Below are 24,210 nucleotides of genomic sequence, written 5' to 3' on the forward strand. Positions count from 1 at the left end.
TTATGCTCAAAAACAAGTGTAGCTTTCACCCATAGCAATGCCTTAATTTTGCCTCTCATAGAGACACTTATATAATTTCTCAAATGCTTAGACTTCAAAGAAATACTGGAAACGTTATGTTCAACTGCAACTGATATTTCCAGAAAACTCACCATTATTCCAAAATTTTGACAACATTAAAGACTGTGTGCAAAGAGATTTTAAGGTAAATATAAAAAGGATATCTACTGTGACAAAAGTGTTTTCCATATAGAATTTTTACAAAGGCTACTAACATAAATTCCTGAAGTAATAAGTACTGGAAATTTTAGCACATCGACATCAATAGTTGTTATGCCAAAATGGAAGGGAAAAGCTGTGTAGATCTTATTAAGTCACAGAAAGGAAAACATAGTATGTATTCACCAATATATGTATTCTAGTCATAGTGAAAAGGAATACAGACAACACGTCCCACCTCCCGAGAGGTTAGGAAATAAGGAGGAACATTAAAGTGACAAACACTGTTTACAGTGAAGCAGAAAGGAACAAGAGCCCATGATCAACTAGGGAGTATGGCAGGAGGGGGGAGGAGGTAGGTGAAAGAGGAGGGGAAAAGAGGAGGGAGGAATAGGTAATGAGGGATCAAGATCAATGAGTGAGGAGAGAAATAGAGATGAGCTAGAAAAGAAACACATAAAAGGAAGGAGCCACTATAGGTTTAAAGATAAATGTGGCACATAGATTCAAAAACATGACCCAAACTAGGACCCTAAACAATAGTGGAGAGGATACCCTAAATGCCCATCTCCTACAATGAGAATGATGACTTCCTTATATGTCATTCTAAAGCCTTCTTCCAGTAGCTGATGTAAACAGAAGCAGAGATCCAGAACCAAGCTACTGGAATCCAGTTTCAGAGTTGAGAAGTACTGAAAAATGGTTGAAGACAACTTTGGGAAAACATAAAGAAACACCTGACCTGATTACCTGGCAATCCATGGGATCCAGTGTGAAAGCTGGGGAGCCAACATAGAACCAAAATAGACCCCATGAACATGGGTGTCAGTTGGGAACACTGGGTAGTCTATGTGGCCAATCGCAGTGGAACCAGTGTGTGTTCCTATTGCAAGAACAGATTCAGGGACCCATTTACTGTACAGGGATACTCTGTTAGCATAGGGGAGGGCCGATATCTTGCTCAAAATGTCCTGACAGATTTTAATGATCCCTAATGGAAGACCTCACCCTCGCTTTTGAGGTCCTGTATTCCTCTAACAGAAATAGTTACAAGAAAATAATGAATGGATATAGGACCAATGTCGAGAGAGATCTCCACCCTATTAATAAAATACTTACCATATATTAGGAAATTATTTCAACGAATGTGTTTCTTCTCGCTTCCACAAATTTCTTCATACTGCCACAGTAATAGGAATAATGGATGAAAAAAGATTGGAAAAATGCAATTTAACATGAGCCCTTGCTTCAGAAGTCAACAAGCAAAACAAGTAATATTAACGGGAGTTAAACATGTATCTCTCTGCTTGGTTCTATGTCACGGTTTCCACAGTGAGGGCTCCAATTTTATTTGGGTCCTTCAGATTGTTCCCTCTATGACCCAGACCAAAACCAAGAGAGACTAAACCTGTCCTGGACCCTAAACCCAAACCCACAAGCTCAGATATGCACCTGTCACCACCCCCAAATTGTCAAGTTCAGCACTGCAGGTGCCTCTGATAGATCTCTCACTACAACACAAATCCAACAATAGCTGACTCAAGGATATAAAGAAAATGGAACATTCATTAACTCCTATTGGATTGAAAGTATGTCACGCTACTCAGAAAAACAGTGTGGAGATAAGTAAAATGTTAAAAACATATCTTCCATATGTTACAACTGCAACAGTATGTATCATGATACTATGGGACTCCCATACTTTCTTGACCAAATTCATTATGACTATATTAAGAATAGCAGAGAAATTGAAACATCTCTGGCTTAAACTACATTTAATTATTTAATACACAATGCTTCTTTATTAGGGATGACAGCAATTGTCATAAGTTTCCATTAAATTTACTTATAAAACTTGTGAGTTTTGTACTGATAGAATAGAGACACTTAATCCAATAAGCAATGTGATTCTATTTAAAACCACCTCTACTAGCTGAAACAACTGGAGTGGCAAATATATTTGTAAAAACTTCAAGTTCTTCATAATATACTTAGTAGTGCATTCTAGGACAACGGGGCTTGTGCACTGGAAGGCAATACTTCAGGAAATTCTGAAGTTTAATAATCTATTTATCTGTGTCACATACCCAAGACATCAACCCCATCAGTAGCAGGAACATTTGATTCTATCCTGGAATAAAAACAAACAACTGTAAAAATGGTATTTAGAGATTTAGAAGTCCCTAAGTCTTATACACCCAACATTTACTGTGGTTATATATTATTTATGAATTAATAAAGCATGACTGGGGAAGAGAATGCAAAGCCCAATCACACTAATTGGCTATAGACCAGGGCATTGTTTTATAGACTAATTCATGTTCCTACTAGCCTTCTCTTCCCACTCACCATACCTTCCTCGACCCCACGCCATCCACTTCTCAGATGCTGTAAGGATCCAATGGTGAATCAAGGAAATCTGGCACATCCTTTTATGGCTAAGCAAGACCATTCCCCTATATCAATGCTGACAATGGTATCCTTCCAAAGAGAGTGGGCTCCAAAAAGCCAGATCAAGCACTAGGGATAAATCCTGGTCCCACTGCAATAACCTCCCAGACTGTCCAAACACACCACAGTCACCCACATTCAGAGTGCCAGCCTCGGTTTCATGCATGTCTCCCAGCTGTCAGTCAGGAATCTGTGAGCCCTGACTTGCTGAGGCCAACTGTCTTTGTGGTTATTGCCAAAATTATTGCTTCATGTTATCGTTCCTCCCTCACTTCAACTGGATGGGGGAACTCTTTACTTAGAAATCGTATCTAGTCACTACTCAATCCTTAGTTCCTAAACTTTCTCTCTTTATTGGTGACATCTGCATTCAGGTAAAGACACTGTGTGTTCATGAATATGGTGCCTACTAGTAACAAAGTTGTAGCCTCAGTGCTAACATTCCAGGGGACATCTGTCCCTTTTAACAAACTGATTAAATTATATAAAACAATTTTTTACCTTTTGGCTTCAAGGTTCTTTCATATGATAATTAGTATGTTTCCTTTCCAAATTGATCAATAAACATAAGAGTGTTTGATGTTTACAGTGTTTCTTGAAAGAAGAGTAGGGAGTTTAAAAGCACAGGATTTGATAATTTGTATACCCCAAACAGAAATCAAACTAAAACACAATGACAAAAGTTCAGCACAGTCACACCAAAAATTGTCATGCAAACACTGACAGAAATCTCATAAACTATGAGTGCTTTGCAAAAAGAACCCATGTGTACTGTAAAATAACTTTGACTGATCTTTCATTTCGAAATGCCAATGCTAAATATGGTTAATCATAATGAGCAGATTAAGTACACAGTGTGGGTTAGGTAGGTATGCATTTTTACATAAAGGATAAAATAATTTTAATATAAAAGGATACCATTTTGACATGAATAGAAAAGACATTGTGTTGCAGGAGGAAATGGAACAAAGTGGAAAACAGTACAAACAATGTGTTCTTGTTTGGAATCTCAATTAGATCATGAATATGCATACACAAGTATGTATATTTGCAAACACAAATGCAGACACTTGCATATACATATACATATATATATGTACTTATATATACACACATGTGTGCATGTGGAATTGAAATGCACTGGGAATATAAATGGTGGGGTATTTAAACAACTGAAGTACTTATAAAATAAAGGGATGTATGAAATATCTATCTTAGTTGCCAGAGTTATTTGATGTAATTCCTGTCTACAAACGTTGATATAGTCTCTATTTAGAATGTCAAAGACCATATTAAATATGGTTATACCTGCCAACACAATTTAAATAATATATTATTGAAGATGCTCCTCAATTTTGTTGCCAATGAACAAAAATATATCTGGTACTTAGTTATATACGGCACACTTACTAATCACTTAGGAAGATAGTATGATAGGGGATTTCCTTCTTTATATATGTGTCTCTTATTGGTTGACAAACCACTGATTGGCCAGAAGCCAGGCAGGATGCACTGGCAGGGTTGCCAACCACAAGAAGGCTAGGGAGAGGAGGGCATAGAGAGGCCTGAAAGGAACAACATGTAGATGGAATAACATGCCAGATAATGGAGAAGGAACAACCTCGTGGCAATGCAAGGAATAATAGAAATGGATTAATAATTAAGGCATAGCTAGCCAATGGGAATACATTGCAAATTTCTCCCTATAATAGGATGTAGTGCAGGTCTACTTTCTGTCCATTGCTGGAATACTGCCTGGTTTCTACTCTTCATATATTTTGGCCTTTTCATATTTTCTGTGAGTTCCTATATGTGTCAGGCCTGTTAATAATGGAAATCATTTTTAAATCAGCTTCTAACTTTGCTGGATCTTTCAATCTATCTGCATCCTTTGCACTCAGACACGTGAGACTTTAGGAAATAATTTGTGACCTAGTTCAGCAATGATGCTCAAAGTATAATCTTAGACCTGGTGAGAATCTCCCATTTGCTACAAGCAATCATAAAACCCGGATAACGTTTGAGTGATTAACTCTTTTACCAGTTTAGCAGTATTTTAGTAGGAATAATCTTATTTCATTCTTCTTATGTCTTTTAAAAGGAGTATGGTATTTTTTCCAATGTAACCATAATCTACATAAACTCAGGTAACTCGCCAAATTACCAGTATTATGTATCGGTTCCTTCTTAATGAAGACACATTAAAAGCAGTAAAAACTAGTTGATTACTTCCACATTAACACAATATTCCAGAAAAGTATCTTCAATGCAGGTCCCTGTCATAAGTGGCAGTGTTTATTGCTGGTATTATTGTAGTGGAATTTTACTCTCATAAACATATAGGGAAGCCCCCAGCATCAGCATCAGGAACAATTGACAGTATTTGAAACACTACTTTGGGCACAAGACAAATTAACCATTTTTGAAGACCTGTGTAAGAGCCTCCTTTGTAATAGGACCTTACCATCTCTTGTAATGGTGATTAAACAGAAGCCTCATTTATCATTTGTACTGTTTATATGGGAGATTATAGTAACATTTTCACCTATAACTCAGAAAAATTATGCCATTCCTGTCACTGAGAATATACTTGTCGTAATAAGATTGTGGTTATGTCTATTCAAATATATTTTAACCAAATTTAAATTCCTTTTATAGGTTAGAATGGATGTGAGCATCCTCTGTTTACATCTTATTCTATTCCATATGCACAGTTAGAAGGCAGATGACTAATTCAAGACTTCCCTGACAGAAATGTAGGCTGTCTTTTAGAAGACACTGATAGAGATACACACTCAGCTTCCATCCCCCACAGGCTAATTTTGCCTGCTGTCAATTGCAGGAAAACTCATATTTTATTGTTTTTGGTTCCTATCTTTCTCCTTAGTTTTTTGCTATTTCTAGTGTAATATAACAGAATGTAAGTAAGTGAAAAGAAATAGCAGTCCTGCCAGAGATTGCCAAGTTTGTAGCAGTTTTTGATTTGCGTTTCTGATTTTCAAATCTCTAATGATTTTCCTCTCTTCATTCTTTATGGCCATATAAATATTCAACCAATATAGGCAACCAGAAGGCACAAAATCTCTGATGGGCAATAGGTCCTTAATGCAGATCGAGCAGTTGGAGCTCATGCCTATGTCTTCTTGGATGCTAATTAACTACACACTGGATAACCTACAACTTGTGTTTTCAAGGTTATGATAGGTATTCTCAGCCACTTTGGAAAGCAGTATGGAGATTCCTCAGAAAAATGGGAATAAACCTACCACAAGACCCAGCAACTGCACTCTTAGGCATATATCCAAAAGATGCCCATTCATATAACAAAGATGTCTGTTCCACTATGTTCATAGCAGCTGTATTTGTAATAGCCAGAACTTGGAAGCAACCTAGATGTCCCTCACCCGAAGAATGGATAGAGAAAATGTGGTACATCTACACAATGGAGTACTATTCAGCAGAAAAAAATAATGGAATCATGAGATTCGCAGGCAAATGGATGACACTAGAAGAAACCATCCTGAGTGAGGTAACCCAGTCACAAAAAGAGAAACATGGCATGTACTCTCTCATATATGGATTTTAGACATAGATCTGGGGAGTGCCAGCCTACAATCCTATTGCCAGAGAGTCTGGGAAACAAACTTCATTTACTGGCTGGTTAAGTACTGAGCTGAACTCAAAAAGCCAGTATCAGAGAGGGAGGACTGATGATCAAAGGGATTAAGACTGGGCTGGTTGAACCCCCAGAAACAGCTGACCAGACAAAGGTTAACTCTTGAATCCCAGGCATCAGCCTGGGAATCCAGCATGGTACTGATCAAGACCCCCTGAATCTGGGTGTCAGTGAGGAGGCCTAGGTAATCTATTGAGCCTTGGACAGCAGATCAGTACCCATCCCAAGTATACACACGGTCTCTGGACTCCCATAGAACAATGTGAGGTGCACCCTCACCCTGAACTCTTGGGGAAGGGTCTAGGCCCTGCCCTATATGAAATGACAGACTATGGACACCCCCATGGAGGGCCTCACCCTCCCTGGGGGAATGAGGGGATAACGGGGGGGGGATGGGGGGAGGGCACGGGAGGAGGGGAGGGAAAGGGAGAGGGACCTCGTACTGACTTGTGAAGCAACCTTGTTTCTTATCTAAATTTAAAATGGAAAATAAAAAAAATATTAATAATAAAAAAATGAAAAAAAAAATGAAAAAAAAAAAGAAGACACTGATAGAGATACACACTCAGCTTCCATCCCCCACAGGCTAATTTTGCCAGCTCTCAATTGCAGGAAAACTCATCTTTTAATGCTTTTGGTTCCTATCTTTCTCCTTTGTTTTTTGCTATTTCTAGTGTAATATAACAGAATGTAAGTAATTGAAAAGAAATAGCAGTTCTGCCAGAGATTGCCTAGTTTTTAGCAGTTTTAGATTTGTGTTTCTGATTTTCAAATTTCTTTCATGATTGGTCTTCTTTTCATTCTTTATGTCCATATAAATATTCAACCAATTATAGGCAACCAGAAGGCACAAAAAGTTTGATGGACAATAGGTCCTTAATGCAGCTCGAGGAGTTGGAGCTCATGCCTGTGTCTTCTTGCATGCTAAGGAACTACACACTGGATAACCTACAACTCGTGTTTTCAAGATGATGATAGGTATTCTCAGATTCCTGTCAGACAGTGAAAATATTCCTGATGCTAGGAAAATGCTGTTTCCTCTTCTAGAGAATTATATCATTCTGAGTAGAGTCAGGCCTGCTGGACATTAATGGCAGAATCCTGCCATCTGCTGGACTTGGCTAAAAAACGGAATCTTCAAGTCCTTATGAAGAGTTAAGGTTGGTTAATTTTATATTCACTTGAAAAAGAATAAATGCTTGCTGACTGATAAGGACTCAACTAACCAGAGTCTCTATTCCTTACATATTGTCTTCATTTTCAGCAGACTGATTTGTATAGGACATGAAACATTAAAACAGAGTCTCTCATAGTTTAGAGCTAGCCATACAGTGTTTTCAGGTCAAAGGAAAATCCCAAGGAAAGCCTGTGTTGATGAACTAATTCTCAATGTGTTTAAAGGCTGTCTCAGGATCATGCTTCTGGAAAACTTTAGGGACTATCTTAAAATGTTAATCATATTATTTCTTAATCTTCTTAACACTGAGTAGATGTAATGTGAAAATTGGATATTTTCACAGTAGTGCTTGAAAGTAGCATTTCCTCTTAAATACAAGAATGGTACTTCTGATACTTATGTACATATAAATGAGAAAACTAAGTTCAACCATTTTGCATTATATTTGTGCCATCTCACAGGACAGATGAAAAAATATCACTCACAAGAAGCTGTGGGCCTGCTACAGACAGAACCAACTATCTCCAGGAGAAAAACTAGCTTTCATGTAGATAGCAATGACTCTATCCGAAGCAGCCAGATAGGTAATCAAACTTTTCTAGTCACATCTCGGTTCCTTTCCTTTAAAAATTGGTGCCAGAAACCAGGGAAAATTGCATTTTGTTACTACATGTTGTCCTTTCCCTTTTGAAGTTTCTCCTGCTGCACACTTTAAGGTGGGAGAGAGAAAAGAATCAGCAGCTCTGTGGTAGATCTACAAGATATCCTCTGGATTTGCCTGAATATCTGGAACTGAGATCACTCTCCAATTAGTTGCTACTCCACACTCAATTTACGTACAATTTCCTCAATCAGGGGCAATGAGTGATAATAAAAGCTTCAGCAGTTCAGCTTCTACCTTGTATGGCTCTAGCCAAACTCCAGGACTCAGTAGATCCTGTGTATGACCAGAGCCAGACTGTACAGAGACCCAGACAAGGCAGACTCTTCCAGACTGGGATAGGAGTCAGAGCCTCTAGGATCAGCAAAGGCAGGGATTGTTTGATTCCCAACATTATAGCTCCCAGTTATTGATACTGTCTCCTGTGTATGAAGTACCATTCTGCATCTGATGCCCCTGTCTCAGTTTTGAAGGGTTGTATCACCCAGAAGGAAAATAGTACCTGGAGGATGAACTTTTGAAGAAGGAGATTTTTGTCCTACCAGGTCGCACTTCCACTTGTTCCAAAATAAACAAAGACTTATATCAAGTATAAAATCCTTGACAGATCAGGCACCAGAGTGACCTCGAGTGATCTAAAGGTATAACATCAATTGGCAAGCTAAGCAATAGTGGAAGGACCACCTCGAATGCCCATTCCTGATAATGAACTTGATGTCTATAACCATCCGGGAGCCTTCATCCTGTGACTGATGGAAGCAGAGGCAAACACACAACTAAGCACTGAACTGAACCCAAGGAACCCAGTGACAGACAGAGAGGAGTGATGAGCAAATTGGCAAAGAATGGGCTGGCAAAACCAGCAGAGACAGCTGATCTGAACAGGGGAGTGCTCTTGGACACCAGACCGACAGTGGGGAGGCCAGAATGGGACTGATCTGGACCCCCCAAATGTGAGTGTCAGTGAGAAGGCCTGGGCAACCTATGGGGCCCTGAGCTGTGGATCAGTGTCTATCCCTGGTATACAATCTGTCTTCATGTGCCTATAGCACAAAGAGAGATGCTCTCTCAGCCTGGACTCTTAGGGGAGTGCCTTGACCCTACCAAGAGTAAAATGATAGACTCTAGATATCCCCTATGTGGAAGGATTTGGCTATAGGGTGGGAGGGAGGGTGGAAGGGGAGTGCGGGAGGAGGGGAGGGAGAGGGAACTGGGATTGATATGTAAAACAAGCTATTTAAAATTAAAATAAAAAATGATAAAAAAAATCCTTGATAGATGGCTTAGGCTTCTTATTGGCTAGATCTGCCCTAATTATTAACACATTTGTTTTTAGCTATATACTGCAAAGTGGATTTTGCTTCCCCATAGTGCGGCATGTTCCTCCTTCATCTGAATGATGTCTCTTGCAGGGCTATCTCTGCCTTCTTCTCCCTAGTCTTCTCATTGTCTTGTAGCACTGCTTAGGCTCCTGCCTGACTGCTAGCTAGTCAGAGTTTTATTTTTCAACCAATAAGGGAAATACTTAAGACGAAGAACATCCCCTATCATACTTTATTCTTAAGTATTTAGTTGGTATTGTTAAGTTTGTAACTAAGTAGCAGATAGTTATGATTTGTGATAACACAATTCAGGAGGATCTTCAATGTTATATTCTTAAAATGTTTAATGACAGGTATAACCATATATTGAATACAGTATCTGAGATACTAAATGGAGACTATAGTAAAGCTTGTTGCTTGCAACTAAATCATAGAATTCTGACAACTGATAAAGATATTTCTTATGCCCCTTCATGTCATCAGAACTGCAGTTGTTACACTATCACTGTTATCAAATCTCAGTGCATTTCATTTCCTTTCATATATATCTCTATGTATATGTATTAATGTACATGTTTGTGTCTGTATCTGTTTGTATATATACATATACTTGTTATGCATCCTTAATCTACATTAGATTTCATAGTGTAGCACTGTACTTGTGTTATTTTACATTCTTTTTTCTCCTGCAATACATATCATGCTGTAACAAATGTCTTTATTAATAAGGTTTCTTATTAAAATGGATTTATCCTGTATGTACAAATGCATTCTGACCTCATCCACACTGTGTACTTAATCTGCTGATTGATTAAAACACTAGCATTTAGAAAGAAAAGTTCTATCAATGTATTTTACAGTAGACATGGGTTCTGTTTTCCTAGCACCCATAGTTTATTAGCGTTTTACAGCTAAGTGTGGACAATTGAGAGAGATTTCTGTGTGTTAGCATGACAGTTTTTGGTATGACTGCTCTGAACGTTTTGTCATTTTTTTCGTTTAGTTTTATTTCTGCTTTATGTTTGCATTCGTCAAAATTCTGTGCTTTGCTATTTCCTTCTGTTCTTTCAAGAAACTCTGTTAACAATGCATATCCTTTTCCATAATACCAAAAATGTGTGTGTTCGTTGCATGCAATATTTTCTGTGTCTGTGAATACTGGAGGGTTGTGTTTATAGATTAGTTGTGCTTAGAAACATCGTTGTAATTCATTCGCCATTTGGGCAACTGTGGAATTGTACAAATTAATTTTTGCTTCAAGTTACTGTTAATGTTGTCTGTGGTTATAAATATGAATATTGTTGACACTATTACAAATTCTATGGCTTCTGAAAAATTTCAGAGAAATAGTCTGCTCCTGGGTTTATAAGCATAATTCCTTTCCCTGTGCATCACATGAGTGCTTTTGTCAAGAACGGAAGAGTAAAACTATCAGATACATCTTTGTGATCCAAGACATTAGTGTTCTATGAATGCCTAATTGATTTCAAATTATGCCATGTGGAGATGTTGCTAAAATAATCAAATCTACAGAAAGAAAATAGTGTAGGTATGTTATCTTAACATTTTAAATCAACACAGCAGAAGTAATATGCATAGAATTAATAGCTTTTTTAATGGCTTATTAGGCAGTCTCAAAGACCTTAATAGTGTAAGAAATTGAAAGCATTTTTTCATAAGGAAGAATAGGCAACATAATTTTTCAAAATTCAATGTTTTAGATATGATAGAATATTCAACACTGCTCTGATTTTATACATATGTGGATTATAAAAGTGCAGCAGATATAATGGATTGATCCTAATATTTAACTCTTAAGGCAGACAACAAATGTTGGAAGTGGGGGAAAACCAACAAAGAGCATCAAAGATGAAAAAGTACTAGAATATATTTTGGGGTCTCTAAGTACTTGAACGAGGCTATTTTATTTCCTCTTTTAGTTTACACAGCCACTGCAATCACCATATCAATAAATTTATTTCTTGGAAATGGGAGCAAATCTTAACTATTATTACTAGAAATGACAAATTAGAAATCATTCATACAAGTATTAAAATCCAATACTAGAACTTGAGACCAATGTTGTTAAAGTAAGAACTATGAGTTCTATTGGCCAGCTTGCATACCATGATTGGCAAATACTGAACCGTGAAGAATAGTATGTTAGTGGAATTGCTAATAGGCATCTCCTTGTAAATCCTATGTGCTGTTTATTTTATCACGCTTATACTATTAAATTCCCATCAGCTGATATTGCATGGATAATTTTTCACTCGAAACACAAGGGAACATACTAAATTTCCCGGGGAAGAAACGTGATGAAAAAAGTTATGAGATTATTTCATATTATGTAATCAGTTTTATGAAAGGTACTGATGTCCTCTGCCAAATCAGCCCTGAGGCTGCACATTTGCTAGTAGAATGCCCTGTATCCATGCACACACAGGGTCTTTACCTGAATGCAGAAGTCACAAATAAAGTGAGCAAGATTAGGAAGTAAGGATTTAGTAGTGACTAGATATGTATTCTAGTTAAGGAGATCCCAGTTCCAATCATAGAGAGGGAGGAATGATAATACGGAGCAAAGGGATTAGGATTATTTTGCGGATAACCACAAAGACAATTGTCATGATTAAATCAGAGCTCACTGATTCCAGACTGACAACTGGGGGACCTGCATGAGAACAAGCTTGGCTCTCTGAAAGTTGGTGATTGTTGTGTGACTTGGGCAGTCTTTGAGACAAGTGGCAGTTGTTCCAGGAGTTATCCCCTAATGCTTGATCTGGCTTTTTGGAGCCCATTCTCTTTGGCAAGATACATTTGTCAGCTTAGATATGGGGAGTGGGCTTGATATGCCACAAAAAGATGTGCCAGAATTCATTGACTCACCATAGGAAGCCTCATGCTATCTGGGAATTGTGTGGTGTTGGGGTGGAAGAAGGTGTGGAAAGTGTGAGGAGAGGAGGGAGTAGGAAAGGAAATTGGTCTATAGCATGTGAAAAGATTGTTTCAAAATAAAATATCATGTCAAACAACATTCTAATCATGGGACTTTAGTAAACATTTTCAAATATTTCCCAGTGTACAATACATATATTTCTATCACTCAGTTTTGTTTTTACTGCTTCAGCTGCAACAAACATTTGAGGGGAGAGAATAATGAATCACCAACACTGATGCCGATCTCCAAGTTAACACTGTGTTTGCCTCCACTGTTAGAATGGTGTTCACTCTCTTTATGGTTCCTATTTCATGCTCTATTTGAATGCACACAACTCTGCAATCAAGGGCAAGGATGGATAAAAAAGCATCATCAGTACAGGTTCTTACCAGTCAGGCTCAGTTTATACTATAGGACCTAGTAGATCCTGTGTATAAACCGAGCCCAATTCTACACTGACCTAGACAAGACAGATTACTCCTGATATCTACAAGAGACAGAGCTGTGGGAATCTGGAAAAATAGTGATTGTTTGATTCCCAGCCTTACAGCCCACAGTCACCTTCTCCTGTCTCTTGTGCAGTAAGCCGCACCATGTATCTAAAACATTTGCTTCTTTCTTTTTTATATTTATATATATATTGTTTTATTTTGAAATTGATATTTAAATTAGAAACTAGGTTGCTTAACATGTCAACTCCAGTTCCCTCTTGCTCTCCCTCATCTCCTCCCGTGGCTCACACCAACTCCCCCAATACCCCCTCATTTTCCCAGGCAGGGTGAGGCCCTCCATGGGAGTGTCCATAGTCTGTCATTCCATACAGTGTAAGGGCCTATACCCTCCCCCAAGACTTCAGGGTGAGAGTGCATCTCTCATTGTTGGATGGGAGTCCAAAGTCCATTTGTATGCCCGGTTTAAATACTGATCTACTTCCCAAGGCTCAATAGATTACCTAGGCATCCTCACTGACACCCACATTTAGGAGATCTTGATCAGTACCACTTACCTCTACCTAGGATGAAATTGAGATCTTGTCTTTCCTGTGACTGTAAACTTTGACTCTCATGAGATCCTGTGTTTCTTCTTGCTATAACCCTCTAGCAATGAGATTGAATATGAAAGCTCTGCTACTCTAGTATAATTTTCTTTTCTGTATCTTAAAATGTTCTTAAACTCACAGAGATTCATCTGCCTCTGTCTCAGCAGTCCTTGGATTAACCACTGCCAAAAGTGGTCAGCTTCTGTAGCTAATTAGTGTGCCTGCACTTTGCACTCTGTTCCCCAGTCAACCTTTATTACATCATAAATAATATATCATCACACTAAATGTTGGGTACATAGACCTTAGGGATTTAGAAATATCTAAGTACCATTTTCTCCGTTGTATGTTATTATTCCACGATAGGATCAAGTCTTCTTTTTACAGAATAGTTTGATGTCTTTGGGTTTGTTGAGTCAGATAAATGGATTAATAAACGCCAAAGTGTCATCAAGTATTGCCTTTCATGCACAAGACCCTATAGTCCTAGTATGTACTACTAAGGATAATAAGAACCATGTATCCTGACTCCCAACTCACTTGTGGCACTTGAAATTTGAGAAACATATTTGCTACTCAAGTTGTTTCAGCTAGCAGAAATCAGGCAAGAGGGGATTTAAAATGAGTCACACTTCTTATTGAGTTAAATGTCTATTCCAATAGCACAAAAAGCACAAGTTTATGGGTGACTAAAACAAAACTTAGGACAATTGTTGTCATCTCTAGTAAAGACTTGAGTTTGAGTTTAGATTAATTAAATATTGTATCATTTAACACAGAGTCAGAATGTTACCATTTCATTGTTTATCTTAATATCATCTTAATGAACATGGTCAAGAAAGTTTGTTGAGCCCAATAGGATCACGATAAATTGTGGTGCAGTTGAAACATAAGGGTGATTTATTTTTAACATTTGGTAAGTCTCCACACAGATATCCTGAGTGTGTAGCATGACATATTTTAAATCCATTAAGAGTTAATCGATATTCCATTTTCCTCAAATCCTTGAAGTAGCTGTTGCTACATTTGTGTTGTAGTGAGATATCTACCAGAGGCACATGTGCTTGTGACCATGTATATTTGGGCGTTGTGATAGTTGCATAAGTGAATGTGTGGAATTTGGTCTAGGGTCCGGGAGAGGCTTGTTCCTTCTTGAATTTGTCAGGACTTATAGGGCAGCTGGTTGTTGATTCACAGAGTTGGAAATTGTGGGCTCTAACTTACCCATCTAAGTGATTTCTCCCCAAATAAAATTAAGCTATAGTATCCTACTCTCTTTTGTCTTAATCTGTACATTCACTTCTGGTGTCAGGAGTGTGATCACTGTCATTCTTACTTAGATAAGATAAAACCTCAAACTGTTTTATTTTCTTTTTCTAGGTTAGTGTATTTTATCAGTAACTAAACCTGTGGAAAAATCTGGATTTCACAGTGTCACAATGTGTGAATGTCCAAGGATTTTTCATGATGAATCGTGTCTCAGGACTTGTACAATGTAGGCCCTTGGATACTTGTAGAATTAAACAATGTTTTGGAATCTACTTTCAACATGAATGCACACATGTATGTTTAAAAATCAGTCAATTGAACTTGATTTCCTTTGTAATTCTGGAACCAAGTCTCGCAAGTACTACCATTTTCCATATCATTTTCCTGTCACTTTCCGTAGTTGTGAAGTAATTTAAAGAAATTTCTAGGAAGTAAGATGAAACACCATCTCTGAAATATATTTCCTAATGCAGATTAAGTATTGTTTTACTCAGACGTTTTATCTCTCGAAATCAGTCCTATATCCATTCTTTAGTTTCATGTATACTCAGTCTGACAGAAGTATCCAGATGTGGTGCAACTCCATGAAAATTGTATTGTTTTTGCCAGTGAAGTTAATATCTGGAGATCAGGCAATAGCCAGTGCCTGACTACAAGCTGCTCCTCAGGGTATTAGCAATGCTCCTGAGATCTACCGGAGACCGTCCTTGGATTCCAACTATAGGAATTGCTAGACTTCTTCTCTTGGTGCTGTTGTCAGTGAAGAAAACATTCTGTTGCCTCAGCAGCCACTGCACCTGCACTAAGATATCATTATCGCCTCATGTCTTGGATTCTAAATCCTGTACAAGGAATATGATTCATTTCAGGAATCAGTTCTTCCAAAGACCAGTGATCCACTGCTGCTTAAGCTACCCTTAGGGGATCCATTGTGCCAAGACTACTGAGGCAGTATGTTACCTATTACACAAGGACTTTTGTGAACGAATTCAACACAATAACCTTAGTTATCATCATACACTTGCCAAAAGGTTCTCTGAGGAACCACATTCCAATCTTGATTCTAAAACGTGCACACTGTCATTGAAATTTGATAAATAATAGCTCTTAGAGTTTATCTTCCCTTATTGTCTGCCAATTCCTATAGATGAGATCTCTTATAATAGCAGCATTTTGGATAACCATGTTACTCTTTATTTGTGTCTAGTATCACATATTTCAAAATAAGTTACAAACTGCATTTCTTTTTATTTCTTTTTATATATAAATTTTATTTAAATTAGAAACAATATTATTTTACATATCAAATTCATTTCCTTCTGCATCCCATCCTCCCAATATACCCAATTACTCCCACAACATATTCCACATTGACTTCCCAGGCAATGTGAGGCCTTCCATTATGGATCATTATTATCTGTCAAATCATTTGTTACAGTCCCTCAGCAATGCCCTATGTATCTAGGCTAAGTGAGTATCCCTCTATGGAAAAAAAGGCCCCTGACTTCGTTTGTCCACTAGGAATATATCCTGGATCCACTGACAGAAGCTGCATAGACTGTCCATGGCTCCTAACTAACATGCACATTCATGAGTCTTGGCTTGGTCCTAAGTTGTTTGCCCAGCTGTCAGACTGGATTCCATGAGTTACCACTTTCTCAGTCAAGGTGTATCTGTACTTTTCACAGCATGGACTAGAGCATTTTTTTCAGTAATTATCAAATCTGAAACTGGATTCCAGGAGCTTGACTAAGTGCTTAAATGTGAATCTCTGCTTGGGTTTCAATCAGCAACAGGATGAAGGCTCTAGGATGGAATTTAATGTAGTCACCATTTTCGATATAGGACATGGGCATGTAACACAGTCTTTCCACTATTAATTATGGTCGTATTTTGGGTCATGCTTTTGGATCTCTGTAAAATTCCATAGTGCCAGATTTCTCTTTAATCCTATAGTGGTTTCCTCCATTAATGTGTCTAATTTTGCTTTCCTTTATTTCTCTCCCCACTCATCCTTATCCCTCATGCTCTCCTTCCCCCTCCTGTACTTTCCTCTTTTCCTCTTTCTCTTACCCCCTTCCCCCTGCTATCATACTCCCCATTTCTTCATGGGCTCTTGTCGCTTTCTGCTACACTGGGAGACATTGTTTGTCACTTTAATGTTCCTCCTTGTTTCCTAGTCATTCTGGAAGAGAGGAATATAGGCTGGTAATCCCTTTCAGAATGTCTAGAATACATATATGGGTGAGTATATTGCATGCTTATCTTTCTGTGATGGATTGGTTTCTAGAAATTTTCCCTTCCATTTTGGCATAACAACTTTTGAAATCAATATGCTAAAGTTCTTTGATACACATGGCTTCGAGAATTTATGTTGGTACGTTTTTTAAATTCCAAATTGAGCACACTTTTATCAGACAAGATATCACGTTTCTTTGGAACTTTTAATCTCTTGGCACATTTTCTGCAATGTTGTCAAAGTTTTGGAATAACTGTGAATATTCTATACCGGTCAGTTGTTGTTTATTGTAAAATTTCCAGTATTTCTTTGATGTCATAGCATTTTAAATTGTGAAAGGGTTATTCTGTAAGGCAAAATGAAGGCATTGTCATGGGTTACACCTAAATTTCACTTTGGGCATAAGGGTAAATATTTGGAATACATTTAGAAATTATGTGGCTTCACGAAATTTGGATGCCTAAGGTTCTCTTTAAATATCCATGGTCTACCATCCGTATGATTTAGGCTACATTACCTGCACTATGCAAAAAAAACAGATTATTTCCTTTGCCATACAATATGTCTGTATTAATTTTTAAAGATATTTTTAAATACTGAATATTGAATAAGAACTAAGAAGATAAATTCTGGTATTTGCCTAATTGTAACAGCTGATCAGGCTGAAAAAAATAACCATGATTTACATTGAAGTGTTATAGTACTATTACTTGCAGTATTTAAATTAATACAAGGGATTACAAGTAATAATAATATGAATGTCATAGGATTCTGTTTCTAACAATGCAAAGTCAGAAGAAATTCAAAGCGAACTTACAGAAAATAAGAATCAAAAAGGTGATGGTTTGGAGTCAACAATTTGCTGGAAAATACAGCTGAGACCTCTATATTGCTAATACTCCATTTTATATGAGCATCACAAGGCAAGTGCCAAAACACAACTTCTAATTTAAATTGTACAGACAGTATTCAGAAAACAAAAGTTGAAACAGGTGAAATCCAAGCAGAGCATCTGAATTAGGGAAGGAGAAGAATGCATGGTTCCAAAGCATTTATATTATAGCCATTAAGGAATATTTTTCCTTTTAGGTTATAACATGCATGGTCAGGCTTAGTCAATAACATATTTTTGAAGATATAGGAACGTGGAATATTTTCTATTACACACACAATAGAAATGCAGCATAATGTAACTAGCTTGCATATTTAACACATGATATACATTTTTGATAGGGAGTTTTGTGTTCTACTGAGCACCTACACTAGAATCATGGAAAATCCATTCATTGGAGACACTCTATCTCAAATCACCAGTAAGAATGCACATCTGCACCATGCCCGTATTTGACGGGTATTTTTGATCAGGAGCCCTCACCAATTCCCCTCCTCTGAGTTGACATGCACCATTCCTACATAATAGAGAGCCATGGGACAATCACATGTATATTAAGCACATTAAGGATGGTCCAAGAAGGGATAGAAAGTAACATTTTCCCTTACTATAGATGTATGGAATTTCAGGCACTCATATGCCTGTACAGGAGAAAAGATAAAATTGAGGTATTTAAAGCTACAATGGGGTTTCTGACATGACTTATCATGAAATGTCAGTAGGAAGCAAGTGTCAGGAACCCAGAGATGTAATAAGACTGCTCCATGTAGAAACAGACTTTCAAGGAGATAACCAGGAAAGAGTTCCAGACAGCCAGATAGTTGAACAATCTACATGTGCCATAGGCATTCTTTTTCTTTAATCTTTTTATTATTCAAATATTAAATAGCTTGTTTCACATATGAATCCCAGTTACTGCTCACTCACTTTCTCCTGTAGTCGACACCATCCCTTCAGGCCTCCACCCTAACCCCACTTCAGTCCACATAGGTGATATCTAGAGTCTGTCATTTTTTTCTTTTGACAATGTCTTCAGATCTCTTTTAATAAAATATTTTGTTTTGTTTATCAATTTTCCTTCCTGGTTTTAATCCACAAAATTTCAGGCAGAAAAGAGGAATAAGATCACTCTCTGTTTGGGTCATTTTCTTTAATTTGAATGCACACAATCATTCAATCACAAGGATGGAGTTCTAACTAAAGCATCTGCTGTGCGGCTTCTTAAAAGACAAGCTCTTGCTATATTTAAGGACTCAGAAGATCCAGGGTATAACGTGAGCCCCACTGTACACTGCCTAGATAGAGCACGATATTCTTGACATCTGAGGAGATAAAGCCTGTGGTAATCAGCAATGGTCTTCAATGTAATGATTGCATATATATATATCCAAGTATGCCCATCAGTTGCTCATGTATACATAATGGAGAATGTCTCATTTCAACCATTTAACATTGGAATTGGGAAGCTCAAATGATATATCAATAAATTATAGCAGCAAGCAACAATTGGTAACCCAGAAATAAAATCACGCGATGCAGGAAAAAAAACGGAGGCTTTTATGTAAATAGTCATCATGTAGGTACAAGCAGATGGACAGATGTTAACAACTGGCTTTGCATATATCGGTTTATTAATTTGACAACCATAGTCAGAACCAAGCTATTTTATGTTTTCCTCTGGTCATTGGTTTTCAATTTAGATGTTTTTTGCTGAAAGAAACTTTCAGTTGGGAGAGAGAAATGAATCAGCAACACTGACGGAAATTTCCAAGGCAACCACGGCATTTGCCTCCATTGCTTGAAATGAAATCCCTCTCCTCATTGGCTCTTATGCCTTCCAAAATTTGAATGTACACAGTCCTTCAATCAGGGCATAGGAGAAGTAATAAAAGCATCACCAGTGCAGGCACTTACCAGTCAGTCTCTGGCTATACTACAGGACACAGTAGTTCCTGGGTATAGTCAGAGGCTGACTGCAAACTGACCCAGACAAGGCAGACTGGTTCTATCAAGTGTGGGGTCAGGGTTTGAGGAATTGAGCAAAGCCAGGGATTATTTCATTCCCTTCATAGTAGGAGTTGCAGTGAAAATTTCTGCCTAAAATCTATGCATCACATTTCAGGCACTTAAATACGTATATTGGGGAAAAGCTGAAACTCATGCGTTTAGCATTGCTCTCAGGGAAACTGACAGGCCGATCAGAAAATGTCAGCATACGTATCTCTTGGCAGCTGAGATTCAATATCATGCAGATAGAGGCAGAATCATCAGCTTTCCTGTAATTAGCCAGGGCATAGTCCCAAGAAAACTGATGTATGAGCATTCCCTATCTGCTACCATTTCCTACGTTTTCCTTTTGATTACTGGCTTTTTGTCCAGTGAGAATCCTTGCTTTTCATGTTGTGCTTTCAATTTCGCTGCTTCTCCGGCTGCACACATTCAGGTGAGAGGGAGAAATGAATCAGCAGTTCTGGTGGCTATCTCCAAGGAAACATCAGGATTTGCCCCCTGTGCTTGAAATGAAATCACGCTTCTCATTGGTTCCATGCTCAATTTACATGTACACAGCCCTTCAATCACAGGCAAGGAGTGCTAACAAAAGTGCCCACAGAGAGGCTTCCTACCAGTCAGGCTCGGGCTATACTCCAGGACTCAGTAGATCCTGGGTATAACCCGAGCCTGACTGTGCACCTACCCAGACAAGGCTGCCTGCTCCTGACATCTCCAGGGACAGAGACCGTGGGAATTAGCAAATGCAGGGATTGTTTCATTACCAGTATCACTGCCCACAGTCACCTGCTCCTGTCTCCTGTGCCGGAAGTAGCATCCTGTTTCTGAAGCTATGGCTTCCTTTTTAAGATATGACATCCCTGATTTAGTCTTGAAGTTCTGTATAATCAGGTGTTATAATTCTTGTCCTTTCTCATAATTGTTAAAAAATAAATCTTAGTGACTTCTAAATCTAACGTTAGCAATTTCACATTTCATTGTAATCCAGCAGGACTCTAGTATTCCTGTTACATATACGATTGACAGATATGTGAGTGTGTCTCTATAAACAAGAATTAGTAATCATCACCATGCCCTGACATATTTTCTTTTAAAATACATTTCCCTATTGTTAAAGTGTATACCACTAAGGATATCACAAAGTATTTGTCCTGCATCCGTACTCACCAGTGTTATGTCCTTATTTAACATATCAAGTTATCATTCAAGTCATTAATTTTTGTAGTTTTACGATATGACAGGTTTTGAAAAGTATCAAATTTTATTATAGTTTTTTAAATGTCCTTACAATAGAAAAATGCAAGTTTTATGGGGACGTTTGTGAAAATCTTCCGACAATTATTTCATCTCAAATAAGGTATTATTGAGTATTGACTGGCTAAATGTGGTACAAGTTACGTAGTGTTGGGATGTTTTCATTTCTTCTTTATTGGAAATATGTTAGTAGTAAATACGTTCAAGCAAATAATTCTGTAAATGTTTGTTGAGTCCCATAGGTCCATGAAAAATAACGGTATAGTTGGAATATATGGCTGTAGCCTTCATTGATAAGTCATTAATATTTTTTTATTTTTATTTTTTTATTTTTTATTTTTGTTTTGTTTTTACAAGACAGGGTTTTTCCGTATTGTTTTGGAGGCTATCGGTCCAGCCCGGTCTTGAACTCACAGAGATCCGCCTGCCTCTGCCTCCCGAGTGCTGGGATTAAAGGCCTGTGCCACCACCACCGGCCAAGACTTTAATACTTAAACAGTGAATTTCCCAGTATTTTCCAGTCCTGTTTATACTTCCCATCAGCTGCTATTTCATGGATAATTCCTCACTCTAAGCATACTAAATTTCCCCGGAAAGTAACTTGATGCCAAAAAGTTATCATATCATTTCATATTATCCAATCAGTTTGATAAAAGATACTGATGTCCTCTGGGAAATCAGGCCCAAGGCTGCACATTTGCTAGTAGAAGGCCCCGAATCCATGCACACAGAGGGTCTTTACCTGAATGCAGACATCAGAATTTAAGTGAGCAAGATTAGGAACTAAGGACGTAGAAGTGACTAGATATGAATTCTGGTTAACGAGTTCCCAGATCCAATCAAAGAGAGGGAGGAATGATAATATGGAGAAAAGGGATTAAGATTATTTGGGGGATAACCACAAAAACAGTTGACATGAGCAAATCATAGCTCACTGATTCCAGACTGACAGTTGAGGGATCTGCAGGAAAACAAGCTTGGCTCTCTGAAAGGTGGTGATTGTTTTGTGACTTGGGCAGTCTACGTGGTAATTTACAGTGGTTCCCGGAGTTATCCCTAAGGCTTGATCTGGGATTTTTGAGCCCATTCTCTTTGGCAAGATACCTGTGTCAGCTTACATATAGGTGGAGGCTTGATATGCCAACAAATGATGGGCCAGAATTCCTTGACTCACCATTGGAAGCCTCACCCCTTCTGGGAAGTGTTTCTAGTGTGGTGTGTGGAGGAAAGAGTGGAGAGTATGAGGAGAGGAGGGAGAAGGAACAGGACTTGGTCTATAACATGTGAAAAGGTTGTTTCAAAATAAAATATGTCAAAACTTCTAGTCATGAAAATGTAGTAAATATTTTAAAATTTCAATATTCACATATTAGTACAGAAGAGAATGTTTCAAAAGCATGATTGGTTCTGAGAATCCAAAATGAATTTCAACTGTATTCAGATGTGTTGGAATGTACCACAAATAAAATCATATAAAAAGTCAAGCTTTTCAGGGTATACATATCTCATGCATGTTTATCCTCCATATAATACCTCAGGTGAGACTTCTAGTGATCTAAAGAAATGACACACCAATGACAAATATTGTCAAGCTATGCAATAGTGGAGAAAGTGGAGAAACCTTCTTGAATGCCCATTCCTGATAATGAACTTGATGTCTATAATCATCCTGGAGCCTTCATCCAGTGACTGATGAGAGCAGAGGCAAACACCCAGAGCTAAACACTGAACTGAACCCATGGAACCCAGTGACAGTGAGAGAGGAGCGATGAGCAAATTGGCAAAGAAAGGGCTGGCAAAAGCAGCACAGAAAGCAGATCTGAACAGGGGAGAGCTCTTGGACTCCCGACCACCAGCTGGGAAGCCAGCATGGGACTGATCCAGACCCCCTGTGTGTGAGTCAGTGAGGAGGCCTGGGCAACATATGGGGCCCTGGGCAGCAGATCCGTGTTTATTCGTGTTATACAAACAGACATCGTGTATTCATAACACAAAGAGGGATGCTCTCTCTGCCTGGACTCTTAGGGGAGTGTCTGGACCCTGCCCTGAGTGAAATGACAGACTCTAATATCACCTATGTGGAAGGAAGTGGCTAAAGGGTGGAGGCTGGAGGAACGGTGGGGGCGTGCAGGAGGAGGGAAGGGAGATGGAAATGGGATTGACATAAGAAGCAAGCTATTTAAAATTAAAATAATCAAATAAAAAAAACCTGAGTACCTCAGATCAGTGCATAATCAATTTGACAAAGTCAAATATGGCTTGCAAATTAGAGGTATTCAGAATATGTGTTAATTATAACATTCCCATGTACAATTTCAGGCACTTGCATATGTATATAGGAGAAAAGTAAAATTCATCCATCAAAATACTGTACTTTGGAACTCTTACTTTATATATTAGAAGCCCGGAAACACAATCATCATGCTTCAGGCAGAAATAGAAAATATATGATATCCAGGCAACATGCAGAGTGCAGGTAGATATAAAAGCCCTTCCGTACTTACCTGCCACAGGTTAGATTGTTTCTTATTGATACCTGACTTCAGATTCCCAGGGTACATTACATGTATTCCTATCATGCACTTTCATTTTTACTGCTTCAGCTGCAACAAACATTTGAGTTGAGAGAAGAATGAATCAGCAGCACTAATGCCTATCTCCATGTTTAGCACTGAGTTTTCCTCCACTGTTAGAATGGAGTTCCCTCTCCTCACTGGTTCTTATTCCATGTTCTGTTTGAATGCACATAGCTCTACAATCCTGGGCAAGGAGTGCTAAAAAAGCGTTATCAGGACAGATTCTTACCAGTCAGGGTCTGGCTATACTCTAGGACTCAGGAGATGCTGTGTATAACCGAGCTCGCTTGTACACTGACCAAGACAGGGCAGATAACTCCTGATATCCACAGGAGACAGAGCCTGTGGGAATCAAGAAAGGTAGTGATTGTTTGATTCCCAGCATTACTGCCCCCCACACCTTCTCTTGTCTCCTGTACAGGAAGAGGCACCCTGATTCTAATGTCTTAGCTTCATTTTTACTATATAACATTACTCTCTAGGA

General features: G+C 38.2%; 1 long non-coding RNA gene across 1 annotated transcript; it reads right to left on the reverse strand.

The window, feature by feature from the left end:
• Nucleotides 1-968: 968 nt before the first annotated feature.
• On the reverse strand, nucleotides 969-24,210 carry LOC121134778. The gene is made up of 3 exons (XR_005872005.1): nucleotides 23,956-24,210; nucleotides 2,307-2,350; nucleotides 969-1,399 (listed from the first exon to the last, which is right to left on the reverse strand). It is a non-coding gene; the product is annotated as an uncharacterized LOC121134778 (long non-coding RNA).

Source organism: Mesocricetus auratus, unplaced genomic scaffold (genome assembly GCF_017639785.1).
Source record: "Mesocricetus auratus isolate SY011 unplaced genomic scaffold, BCM_Maur_2.0 Super-Scaffold_100030, whole genome shotgun sequence".
Taxonomy (NCBI): domain Eukaryota; kingdom Metazoa; phylum Chordata; class Mammalia; order Rodentia; family Cricetidae; genus Mesocricetus; species Mesocricetus auratus.